The sequence below is a fragment of the Rousettus aegyptiacus genome, unplaced genomic scaffold, assembly GCF_014176215.1.
Source record: "Rousettus aegyptiacus isolate mRouAeg1 unplaced genomic scaffold, mRouAeg1.p scaffold_m13_p_6, whole genome shotgun sequence".
NCBI classification, from domain to species: domain Eukaryota; kingdom Metazoa; phylum Chordata; class Mammalia; order Chiroptera; family Pteropodidae; genus Rousettus; species Rousettus aegyptiacus.
In genome coordinates, this window is record NW_023416309.1 from 101,157,747 (window position 1) to 101,171,317 (window position 13,571).

The following is a 13,571-nucleotide window of genomic DNA, read 5'->3' on the forward strand; positions in this document are numbered from 1 at the left end:
TCAAACTCGCAGCCTGGCTGCACCGCTCTTCCAACCTCCACGCCATCAGGTCCCTAGGTGCTTTTCATTGTCCAAAGGGAAGAAGATGTCAAGTGCAGGGGATGGAGGCTCCCGGGCTCAGGAAGAGCAGTTCTCCGCTCTCAGCTGCCAGTCCAGCCTCCTGACCCCCACTGCGGTCTCTCCCAGTATGACTCCCTGAAGAGCGACAGGGCTGGTGACCCGAGGGACAAGGGCGCGGTAATTAGTGTACGATTGTATAGCCTCCTCCCCCTAGTTCGCACGCAAACGGGTCCCTCTTTAGCTAGGCTGCTGGTACTCGTCCGCCCCCCGCAGCCCTCCCAGAACCCGCCAGGGAAATGCAGCTGGCCGCCCGAGGCTGGGAAGGGGCGGGAGCACCCACCACCCGCACTCGCCCAGGCGTCCAAGGCCCCCCGCCCCGAAAGAGCGCCCGCTCCCCTGGCGCGATGTGGCGTCTCTGTCAGCCCAGCCGGATTCTCCCCGCTTCGCTGGAGTGGAAAATAAAGGCTTCAAACTTAGCAGAGAAGAGCTGGTGCCAGCACTTTAATTAACAGCCATCTTAGCCTGTGAGCCTGGGCCACCAGCCCGCGCCTCCCTGGAATTCGCCAGGCCCCGCCCCTGCCCCGCCCAGGTCCGGATGGAGGTGTACCCCAGCCGAGGCTCTCGGCGCCCCTTTTCCGAGGGAGATGAGGGCCTGACTGATGGGGGATGGGTGCTGCCTTGGAGGGCGTCCCCCCGCTTAATACCTGAGGACGCCAAGCCCTCCCACCCTACTCACCCTCCCCGAATTCTCTAAAACCTGGTGGTTCAAGATTCTGGAATTAAAGAGCTGCGTGCCAATCCCAGCTGGTAATTTTAGGCCAGTCACCTAACCCGCTGCGCCTTAACTGTCTTCCACTGGAAAGAGGGTTGTTGTGAGGATTAAATGAGATATAATAAATGGAGAGCACTGGGTTCAGTATCTGATCCGTATAATGCACTTAATAAATGGTGACTAATAACATTATTCCACTTCAAGGCTAAGGAGGCCCTTCCATCACCCCAGGCCTTGGATCTTCTTCTCCTGCCTTTTTCTTACAGACTTCTGTGCCTGACATTAGCAGAGGAGGACAATGGCTTATACTTCCAGGCTGAGAGACAGACTTCTGTGCCTGACATTAGCAGAGGAGGACAATGGCTTATACTTCCAGGCTGAGGAAGGAACGCTGGAGTTCTGGCTCCCAGGCCTCTTCCTCAACCACCTGCCCAAATCAGGGAGCCACGTTTTCAGAAAGGGAAAGAGATGAGCAGCAAAGGAAGGGAGAGCAGCAGGATCTGTAGCTCGGATGCCACCAGTGCTGGGGCCTGAAGGTCCAGCTTGGCTTTCCCTCCTGTGAGTGAGAGCTCTCTCGTTCCTGCAGCCAGAGGTAGGGAGGGGGTGCTGGGCATTGCGTAGGTGTGTGGAGGGTGCAAGAACGTGGGTAAGTTATTTATTTATGCATGGATGACTCTAGGAAACTGGGTGGCTCTTCCCTGGTATTTCGGGGTTCTTTGAATGAATCTGAGTGGGTGTGAATTTATTAGAGACTGCGTTTGTGTCTGGGTTTGAGAGCAGTAAAAGGGGTGCCCTGACTCATCAGCTGGCAGATCTGAATTCATTTGTTCATTTGTTCATTCAGTAAACATTTACTGAAAACACCTAGCAAGGCATTGCCAGGTGGTAGTGGTGGTGTGTCCAAAAATAAGTTAGACGTAAGCAGTACCCCTGAGGCGCTCACTCTTTGGCAGGGATTGCAGGAAGGAAGAAATGATAAATGCTATGATAATTATTGCAGCTAACATTTTTTGAGCACTTACTAAGTGCAAGATCTGGTTCTAAAGCACTTTATGTGGATTATCTCATTTAAATTTAACCATCTATTATTAGCATGGACTTAAACCTATTACATGGCTTATGCCATTTGACATCAACAACCCCATAAGGGAGGTACCTTTATTTTCCTACTTTGTAGCTGAGGAAACCAAGACTTGGGTAGAGTTTTGTGCTAGGTGTTATGAAGCACAAATGAAAAACTCCCTGCTCAAAGGACTCCAGGAAGACTTTACAGGGGAGGTGTCATTTTTCCATCTATTTATCCATTCATTCATCCATCCTCCATCCATTCTATAAGTTCATATTAAGTGACTATCTCCCACATTCTTACTATCACAAAACAAAGTGATAGGCATGAAAAAGACTTCTGACCTCATGTGGTTTGCAGTGTATGGCAGGAACCTGGACAATTCAAGAAGCAACTGCTAACTAGCTTGGCAAGTAAGCTGCCTGGGAATGTGTAGGGTGCTATAGGAGCATGTAGCTGTGTCACCTAAATTCATCTGGAAGCAGAGAATTATGGGAAGCTTCCTGGAGGAGGTGATATTTAAGTTAAGCCCTGATGAAAAGAAGGCGAGGTGACTAGGATGGCTGCCAGAGGTGGAGGAGAGAGGGAGGGAGGGAAGATTATTCCAGGCGGAGGGAATAGCATGTGCTAAGAACAAGCTTGCAGGGCCTTGTGGGCTCTGACAAGGAATGTATAATTTATCCTGAGAACAATTAGAAACTACCGAAGGGTGTCGAGTGAGCAATATAATCAGATTTCTCAGATTAGAAAGGTCATTCTGGCTACTGTGGGGAGGAGGGGTTAAAATAGAGTAAAAGTGTCATAGGGAGATTAGATAGAAGGCAGTTGCAGTGGTCCGGTGAGAGCTGATAATGGGCTGATCTGATGGGATGAGGGTGGGGTGGGGACTTCCAGGTTTCTGGAAGGATCTTGAAATGTTTATGAAATGAATTAAGGATGGTTGAATGTTGTTGCTCTTACCTGGGTACTGATACGTGCCAGGTGCTTTGCATACTTTATTTCATTTAATCCTCACTGGAAGTCTAAGAAATAAGCATTATCATCTCCATGTTGGAGATGAAGATGCTGAGGCTCAGAGAGGTTAAGTAGCTTGCCCCAATTGCACAGCTGATAAGAAGATTCAGGATTAGACATCAGGTCTGTTTGACCAAAGGTTGGGATCCTTTACCACTCAGCTCGGCAGGCATATAGCTGGTGAGAAAAGCAAGGAAAGGCACTTCAGGGAGAAAGAACAGCTGGGTCAAGGACCAGGGCTATAAAGAGCATACTTCTGGTTTTTGGTTGAAGACATCGGTCTATAGGCCTGACGTGGGCAGAATAGGAAGCTGGGCACCAAGAGGTAGAGACTGGCTCTCAAGGTCTAGTGAGGCCACCAACTTGCCATATGTGTTTGGGGAAGTTTCATCACATTTAAGGGCTTGCATTTCTTTCTCTGGGCTGGGGAATTGTCCAGGGCAGAGCTGAAAGGCTGTGATTCTCATGCTAAAGAAAATCCTCTATTGACATCCGTTAAAAATTTTTAAATCTCTTCATGACATTTAAACTGAGACACTTCTAGATCCTCCACGGGAAAAGCCTCCATAATTTCAGCCTCCCTTTGCGGAAGGGCATTTGGTCAGAGAGTGGGGGATAATGAAAGTTGTGGTGTGATTTGGGGTGGGGGGGAGCAGGATACACCCCAGTGGGCTGAACCAGGCTAGGATTCAGGGCTCCTGAGTCTCGCCAGATCTCAGAGTTTGGTGACGAACCTTCTTTAGGAGCCTCTCCCCACAGCCCCATACCCTGAGGAGGAGAGTGGGAGTAAGGAGGCAGAGCCCAAGTTCCCAGGTCATAGACAGGCTTTCTCATGCTCCCTCTCCAGAGAACTCTGTCTTGTGTCTGGGGGCTCAGGGCCTCCTCCTCCCCACCCCCACTGGCCCGAAGCCATGACTGGGGGCTGCCCATCCCAAATCCAGCTCCAGGGAGGCAGCTCTGTAAAGGCCACCACTGCGAAAAAGGAGACCTCATCTGAGGGCCCTTCTCCCCTCAGCCAGGCCTGCATCTCCCAGCTGCATGTATAAGTAATGAGGCTCCGCAGTCCCAACAGGAACCAATATAATGGCGGGTGCGTGGGGTCAGCCTGCGAGACAGATAGCGGGATGCAGGAGTGACAGGCAGTGCAATTATGCTGAGCCTCCTGTAAAAATGCAGAGAGAAGGCCCTGCCTGGCCAGTTTGGTCGCATACTCCCCACCCCCTCCCATAGGCCTTGACTCTTCCAGACTCCTCAGCCCTGGCCCCAGCTCCAGGCAGGCAAAGTGGAGAAAGGCAGGGAGGTGGGGAGAAGTGGTGGGGAGAGGGTGGTTGGGGAGGGACCGGGGCTGGTGGGCAGCAGTTTGTTTTTCTGTGTTTTGGGGAAGACACCCCCAGGTCTGAGGATGGGGCCATAAGGAAAAAAGCCTCCTGCTCCCTAGGATGACTGGGGAAGATTTTGTTTTGTTTTGTTTTGTTTTGTTTTGTTTTGTTTTGTTTTGTTTTGTTTGGAAGCCCTGTTCTTTCTAGGAAAAACCTTTTCTTGTATTCTCACCCCAGGAGTCCTAGAACTTAGTATCTGGAAAGGTCTTAGAACTTAGTGTCACTCAAGGTCATAGGCCTATATGAGGCAGAGCCAAATGGGAGCTCCGAGGGCTCTTTTAAGGACCCCACTGGTGGAGGTCAGGGGACAGGGGGAGGAGGAGCTGATTGCTCACCCTCGTGCTAGGTGGTCTCCACAGCTCCACTAGGTGGTAGTGGAAGGTGGGTCTCAAGAAGGTCTCACAGCCAGGTACCACAGTTAGTTAGAACTCTGGCTATAGCGGGATCCTTGGAGAACCCAAGTCAACCAGGGTTGCAGGTGGCCCAGCCCCCAACTAGTGTTCAGAGCACATCCTCTCCATACATTTGAGGACAGGAGTGACGAGAGGTGATCTCTAAGGTGGCAGAGCCAGTGGTGCTTAGTAAGTGTTCATTAAACCAAACTCCTGAACAGGGCCAGCTTCATGGACGTGCAGTGGCAAAGGCCCCACACTCTGCTGCCACCACCTTGAAATCCTTAACAATTTTTGAACAAAGGACTTTACATTTTCATTTTGCACTGGGCCCCATAAATTATGCTGTTGGTCCTGCCCCTGAACCAGAGGTGTGGTTCGTCCTTGGAGGAACTCCCCTGGCCCAACCTCACTCAAAATGCCTCAAGTGAAGGGTGAACACAGAGCTGGGAGAAGCTGGTGACTGATGGGCTTCCTGGGAGTCCCTACCCTACAACGGCTGACCGTGAATATTTGGGGTTGGGAGAATGTGGCTGCCCTGTCCTGTCAGCCTCGATCTCGTCCACAGGCCTGCACTTTGCCTGTCCATCCATCTGTGCGCCCTTCGCTGATCCGGGCCAGCAGTATATATGTAGGGGGTGCCAGGCCACAGGACTCCTGGTTGGAGTTCCCTATCACTGGGGAGACACAGCCCCTCTGCATACGCCCACCCCTGCCCCCACTAGAGCGGAAGGGGCTGGCGGAGAGGTAGGGTGGGAGGCTTAATTAGCAGGCCCAGCCAGGCAGCAGGCGGTGGGCACAGAGCAGGCTGACTTTTCCCGCTATAGATCTGCTCTCCAGGAGAGGCACTGGCTGGCTGGCTTGGGCTTTGGCTGGGCTATTTTAGGAATATCCTTAACTCTTCCTGTGCCACTGCTATCACCGGACCTCTCTTCCAGAGCCCATGCCAGCTCCAGACTGTCCTCTTCCTGATCCCTCCTCCCAGTCCCTGCTCTTCCTTTCTGGCAGCTGAGAAGGTCACACTTTTTTTCCAGAGCTGGGCCAGTTGCCTCTCACCAAAGAAAGCTCCCATTTTTGGTCCCCTTGAACCCCCTTTTTTTTGCCCTGCTCTCAGCCCTCTCCCTCACCCCCTCATCAGAACTCTGGACTACGAAGACTGGCAGATTTGAGAATCACCCCAGTCCCTCTTTCTCATCTTATCGAGATAGTTAGCCACTCCCCACCCCCTATGAAAACAGCTGTCCTGGGCCCCCAGGGGGAGATGGGAAGTCACAGTCCTGGCTTCAATCCTCTGGCAGAGCAGCACGCCCTGCCTGCCTTTGATGCCCCATGAGGGTGTTCACACAAGCAGCCAGAGGCCCCACAATGTCACAGGGTTCCCTCTCTCTCTTTTTTTCTCCCACTCCATTGTCTGGCTTCTTGGACAAATCTAGGCCAGGATATAAACATACCTGGACAAGGCCAACAGGAGTCCCGCTGGGGGCCAGGGGGGTCCAGCATTAATAAATCTGAAATTCTAGCCAAGACATTGGAAGAGATCTCAGCTTACTTAGCGTCGGGGTTCCGGTGTTCAGGAGGCCTAAGACACCCTGGACTTTGGTGCCATCCCTCAAGCCCATGTCCTCTGGGACTAGGAGTTGGAAGTTGCCACCAAGCGCTATTGGGAAATTTGACTTGGAGATCCAGGCATACAGCCGATGACTCCACACAGATGCCCAAGGGACTTGTGGTGTGCCTGCCACTGAGCTGGGCACTGGGAATAGAGGGTCAATAATCATCAACCTCTGCCTGGGAAGGTTACCCAGGGTATCTGACTATCAGCCTGGCCCATGATGCTGATGGACTGGGGCAAATGATCCCTCCCCACACAGGTGCCACCTGATTCCCCCTCCTCTGGGTTCCCACAACCAGCCCAGGTCCATAAGTGAAAGGGCCGGCTGTGGGCAGAGGCTGAGGCCAGATTAAAGTGCTTTAGTTCTCCTCAGGGGCTACAGAGGGAGCTCTTGCAATGGGGGTCACTGAGCTGCCAGTCTTCAAGCCTCCAATTTAGAAAGATCCAGATGGGTTTATCAAGGTGTCCTGGGAAGATTTTGAGTTCAGAGAAATAAAACCCTCAAGGCACTCGGGAAGAATTCTGTGTCTTTTAAAAAGTAAGAAGACCCCTCCCTTTACCCCTAATAGAGAGACATGAATAGGTTGGCTGTGATGGGGGCCTCCTCCCCATCAGATAGGGGTAGTGCAGGCTTCCTGAGGCAGAGGCATAGATGAAGAGCTTTTTTGGGTTCACAGTTCCTGGTGAGGACACACTGGACTGCAGGCTAACCTTTGGCAAAACTAGGAACTGAACCCGGGAGTCCTGGCCGCCTGCCTCTCCCGTGCAGCCTCACCTCTCCTCCTGCCCTGTTCCTTCCCCATAGCTTCCGGGCCAGGAGCCCCAGCTGGTGGAGGATGTCTTGCTCCTCAGCAGCTGGGATTTGTAAATATTTATAGGAACATGGACCAGATCAGTGGCTGACAGGCCCAAGGACTGGGCAGGGGGCCTGCCCAGAGCTTAGTAGCTTCAGTCTCCCTTCCCCATACCCTGGCCTGATTTGAGGGAGCCCAGGATGACAGAGATGGGGGTAATCAAGCAGGGCACGGGGCTGGCAGCCTCCACATTCAAAAACACCAGCTCAGAGGATGTGTTTTCCATTTGCCCCTGGCCCTGCTTCCACATTCGGTCACTTGCATCCTTCTACCCGCAGCCAGCCCCCCCTCGTGCTCACACTGACCCTGCCCTCACACACGTTCTTTCAACACTCACATATATTTGCTATCACACTTGTGTGTATATACACGTTTTCTAACTCCCATATCCATATCAATGCTCTTCTTATGCTTACATCTTTGCAGACATACCAGCTCACTCGCAAACTCATTCATTGGAGTCCCAGACCCCAGCCATTCCCCACAGGTCTTAATCACAGGTCCTGGGAGGGAACCTCCTGTTTCCTGTCTGAGGTGGCGTGTGTGTGTGTGTGTGTGTGTGTGTGTGTGTGTGTGTGTAGGGAGCGGGTGGGACTGGGCCCTGAGGTCAGGGGGCAAGGAAGAGGGAGGAGTGGATAGAGGTGTGGACCAACAACCATTCAGAGCAGATATCAGCCCAGAATGGAAGCATGACAGAGACAAAGACAAGCCAAGGAAATGGAGACTGACAACAGTCAAGGCAGATGGGGCAGGAGCTGGGGACAGAGGGCCCTCCCAAAGAGAAGCTGTCACGTTGCTGCTCCAGTGGCCTGTGAGACCAGCAGCACCCCCCTGCTGGAGCCTCTCCCCTCTAGATCTTGTCACTGCGGCTTTGCTTTGCTGCTTGGGCAGCCGGGAGTGGTGACAAGCAGGGAAGACAGTGCCCAAGGCAGCTGGCTCTGCCACTCTGGCCCGGCTGCTAACTCACCCATCAATGCCCATCTCATCACCCACAGGGGCCCAGATGAGACCAATGACTGGCCTGGCTGCCCTTACCTCTCAGAGTCACAGCAGGGAAAGAGAGGCGACTGAATCTCCCTTCTTGAAAGGTGGGCAGTGCTAACCAGACCTTGCCTAGACCCCTGGCCCCTGGAGCTGGGCTTGGGAACCATGGGCTGACTCTTTGCTCCTGGATCCAAGACATGGATAGCAACTGGTGCCTATAAGGCAGGGCTCGAGGAGGGGGCTGGGGAAGAAAGCCACTTTGAGGAATCAAACATGTTTTTGGTATAAATTTTTTATTTCATCTGTTTTACCATGCACAAGAATAATGTCCCCAGACCCCATGCCCCTAGGTGCTCTGTTAAATAATTGTTCTTTTTACTTGGGGTCCATTTCAAGGTATTTGTTCTGGGGCATCAATCAGTTTATGCACTGGAACAACCATTTTTATAAAATCAGAAATGCCAACGAATAATAATAATAAGCAGGGGAAGTTGCACCGGCTACCGTGTTCCCGTTTTTTATTGGTCACTCAGTGCAGTTTCCCACACAGGTTTCGACATCCTGATTAATCCATGTTTTCACGGATTCATTCATGTATTTACTCAACGACCATTATTCATCCAGGTGCAAGGTCCTGTGCTGCATCCTGGAAGCCACTGCAAAAGCCGGACAAGGTTCTTGCCGGCACAATGTTTAGAATCGATGGAAGAATACAAACAAACACACGACAAAGTATGATGTCCCCAGGGGGCCAGAGAGCAGTGTCTGGGGGTCCTGCTTGGGGACCCAGATGTCTTGCTCTTCTAGCTGAATTCTCAAAAATGACCCAGAATCTCCCTCTCATCCCAGGATCACCTCCTTCCCACCCCTCTCTTGTCTCTGCAGGTCTGCCCCGCTGGGCAGCCAGGCCATCTGAGAATGGCGGAGTATGAATGTGAAACTGAAATCTCAGTTTGGACCCTCACTGGCCGAGTGACCTCAAGCAAATCATTCATCTTTCCAAGTTCCAGTTCCTTTTTCTGTTAAAATACAGCAACTAATACCATCATTATGGTATCATCAGCATCAAATGAGATTAAGTATATAAAGTACCAAAGATGATACCAGGCACATAGTAGGGCCTTAACTCATACTAACCTCTTCCCTGCCCCTTTGCCAGTGGCATACACTACGTCTCTCCTCACTGACAGGAGGAAGAAACTGGGGAGGAATTGTGGGGTACAAGAGACCCATCATTCCATACACCAGGGGTCCCCAGCACCCCCGGGCTGCAGACTGCTAGGAACCCTCGGCCAGTTAGGAACCAGGCTGCAGGCACAGCAGAAGGTGAGCTGGTGAGTGAAGCTTCACCTTCCTTTGCAGCCTCCCCAGCACTAGCATCACCGCCTCAGCTCCACCTCGGATCATCAGGCATTAGATTCTCATAGGATCACCGGTCCCTGGTGCCAAAAACGTTGGGGACTGGTGCCATATACCATGAATCTATGCTTCATGTCATTCTCCCAGGAAGCCCAGTTCCACTCTGAGGGGAGCCTCTTATTTGGGGGGAGGAAGTGGAGTAGTCTGGCTTTGCCGCCTGGACCACATGGACATTCCAGAGAAACAGCCCCTTTCTTCATCTTTTCCTTCCCTCTGGCTCTCAAGGTTAAAACAGCATATCGCGCGTGTGGTGGTTGTGAGATGGCAGTGATGGTGGTGCTGATGGTGATGCTTGTGGTGATAAGGCTGGCGATGGTGAAGATTGTGGTGATGATAGTGATGGTGCTGGTGGACGTAGTTACGATGGTGGATGGAGGTGGCGACGGTGGTGGTAGCAACTCATTTCAGAATCCTACGCTCAGATCTTGAGAGCTAGGAGATAACTCAGTTCTAGCTAACCCACTGAGGGCCTACTATGTGTGGGCACTGTAGTGCTCGCTTTATTTCCACAGCAATTCACGGAGATTACTGCCTCCTTTTGCAGATAAGGACACTGAGGCCAGGGATAACAAGTGACCTGGCTACCAGCTTACGCTAGTTAGACATAGAATGGTACTTAAACCCTGGATCCTCTGACATAGGAATCCCCATGTTCCTTCTCTATGCCATCTTGAAGCCACCCACAGTTCACACTAGGAGACATGGAGAAGCGGAGGTTAACTGATTTGCCCAAGGTCGTGCAGCTGTTGGAAGCAGAGCCTGGCTATTTTCTCTGCATTTCTAGGTCTCAGCAGCCTTGCCATCACCAGAGGCTGGGTCTCGCTGAGGAGGACAGCAGCGTACAATTCCTTATAGCCCTGACGGAGGCCCAGAGCCCAGACCTCCTCAGGCCTCTGGGGCTGGTTCTGTAGCTGCTGTCCTGACCCCGTACACTGTCAACTCCGGTCTCCTCCTCCAGCCTCAGAGCGAGAGTGACAGACACCCAGCTGCCGCCTGACCCATTACACTTGACATCCCCTCCCCCGGATCTGACCGTGGGCCTCCTTCGTCCTGTACACCATGCCGCAGCAACTCTGACTGGCACGAAAAAGGAGGGACAAGGGCTGGCACTCTGCCCTCATCGCTGTCTGAGCTCTGAGATGACGAGTTTGGGAGTCCAGTTATCTTGCTCTCCTTTTCTGGTCCTGGACTTTAGTTTCCTGCTCGAAACGATGGCTAGCTCCACCTTGATTCCCTACACCCCTGCCCTCAGGAGTCAGCAAAAAAGGGAAGAGGAGAGAAAGAACTGTGCCCAGGCTGCACACTGTCCATAGACTCCCCGCCCCCCCCCCCCCAGGAAGCCTTCTGGACTCATCCCACACAGTTCCGGTCTCTCTGACCCTTCTGACCATCCATTCAGTCTCAATCTGTGTCTGACTTTAAGTGTGAGTCGTGCTGCTGCTGATGGTGAGCTAGTGCAGGTGGCGGTGATGGTGGTGGTGGTGGTAGGGATGGTGATGGTAGCTCTTGAGTGATCAGAGTAAGGTGGGACCTCCTGGGAGGAGGGAGGTTGACTGGTCATTACCTTCTACCTCTTCCTCCACCTCTTTAATAAAGAATAGCTACTATTTACTGAGTGTTACCCATAAAATAGGTGCATGCTCAATACTTTATAAGTAATAATTCATTTAACCCTCTCAACAACCTTATGAGGCAGGTACTAGTATTTTAGAGATGAGACAGCTGAGGTACAGAAAGGTTAAGTCATTTGTCCAAGGTTATACGGCTAGAGGCTAGACTCAGTCACATCCTCATACCAGAGTCTTGCCTCCTGCCCTCTACTTCTGCCTCCCAAGCAGAGCTCCATGCATGGAGGAGAGCTCTCTAGGTGTGTGTGTGTGTGTGTGTGTGTGTGTGTGTGTGTCTGTGTGTGTGTGTGTGTGTGTGTGTCTGTGTGTGTGTGTGTGTGTGTGTGTGTGTGTGAGAGAGAGAGAGAGAGAGAGAGAGAGAGAGAGAGAGAGAGAGAGAGTAGGGGACTTTAGGGGACCCCCAATCTTGGAGTTTCCATGGCCAAGCCATGCCATTCTATCTTCCTGCCTCCCCCTCTCAGGAGCTCTGACAAGGAGATGAGGATCACGGGTGTGTGGGAGGGGCTAGATTCCACCAGGTGGTGGTCACAGAACTGGGGGGTAGGGGGACTCTGCTTGACCCATGTGAGGGCGCTCACCCCAGCTCCGGGCCAGGGCTCCCAGCCTCAGAGCGCCATCCTGCCAGCCTCCCTCCCTCCCAGGATCTCATTATATCCCTAAGAGAAACTGACAGCCTCAATATCTTACTTTGCAAATATAGTTTATTCCTTCAATAAAGCCGCCTGCGCAGGGGAATGTTTAAGCCCCGCTCTCCCCCGAGAGCCTTATTTGAATTTCTAAAGTCTTTAGTCGGCTCCTCCAATGGGGCAGCTGGGTAATGAAAACGCAGCCAGCTTATAGCAGGGGATTCATTTCCTGTCCGGTCTGGTCTGGTCTGATCTCTGCTGTCACCGCTAACGGACTGACCTACCGAAGGGAGAACCCCTGGCTACTTGGTTGCTGTGGGGGAGGGGGCAGGGAGGCCTGGTATGGGGCTGAGCACCCAGGACCCCTCCACAGGGTCTCTATGCCCAGGGACACCTAGACAGCATCCCTCAGGCCAAGGTGCTCCCCAAGAGGCCCAGCTCACCAATCCCTGGGAGTGGGGCCTCCTCCCTGGCTAGACCCCCTCACTCCAGGGCAGCCCCTATCCAGGGCCCCCATGGGAGTCTCTAATTAAAAGACCGGCACGCCCCTCAGGGACTCATTAGGCCTGCTGTGCAGAGAACATTTAATCATTGCTCAGAGCATCGATTGGAAAATCAATTTCTTTGTCTCTCCGCACGCGGCGTTGGAGGAGTGGGGGGAGCGCTGACCTCCTTCTGCTGCCATGTAAAGTGCTGCACATTTAATCAGGGAACAGAAATCAATTAGCCACTTACGAGGTTGGCTTTAGTTACCGAGTCGGCAGGGTCCTCGCTCGAGCTCAGCCACTGACAGAAGTGAATCTCTCCCCACCCCGCCTGGCAGCTGCTCCTAGTCATCCCCCTAGCTTTCCAGGGGTCCCCTCCCCACACTGGACACCTCTCATCCAGACACACAGACCCCCTAAGAGCCCCACTGAAGTCTTGGGATGGCTCCTCAAACCCAAGCTCATGGTCACAGCCACCCTGGATGACGCTCTAGCCACAAACCCTGACTCTGAGAAGCCGTGTGGAGACTCAGCAGAGGCCCATTCAGACCTCGGCGTTGGTCGCCGCTGGCTTCTGGATGTCAGAAAAGCTTCTTATCCATGAAATGGGAATACTAATCGCACCCTCCTCACCAGAGTGGGGTGAAAATTCAGTGAGATCATCTAAAGTGCCTCCAAAAGAGTTGAGGCTCAAGAAAGAGAATTTTGCACTCACAGCTGTGCCGTGGTGTCTTTTCAGTCCCACAGTCAGCCAGGTCGGACAAGGGACAGTGCGGGTGTGAGCTGGGGAGGGGGGGCTCTGGCCACTGCTCCCCTTCCCTCAGGACCGGGCAGGTGGGGCCAGTGGCCTCCTCACCTCTCCATTTTCCCCATGGCCTTCTGGGGGCTCGAGTCTGAGTCACCTCCGCAGCCACCCTCCCCCGCCCCCATCTGCGCGCCCCCACCCAGCCGCACTTCCTGGCTGCTCCCTCACCCATGAGGATGTATCTGCCTCACCTCTTTGCCCACCCCACACGGCTCCGAGGGCACAAGCTTCCCAGTGATGTCTCATGCACCCAGGTTATGTACACCCAATTACACAGAGTTGTACACAGTCCGCACGCCCCATTACACATGGCTTCGCAGTTTCTCCCAGTCACAGTGACAGGGCTCCCAGTCCTCTCACGCAGTCGCACACACTGACTTCCCCAAACACGCACAGCCACCCCACTGCTGGCTGCACACGCAAGCACCCCTGCCCTGTGTCGCATGCATGGGCTCGCCCAGGCTCACCTGCAGGC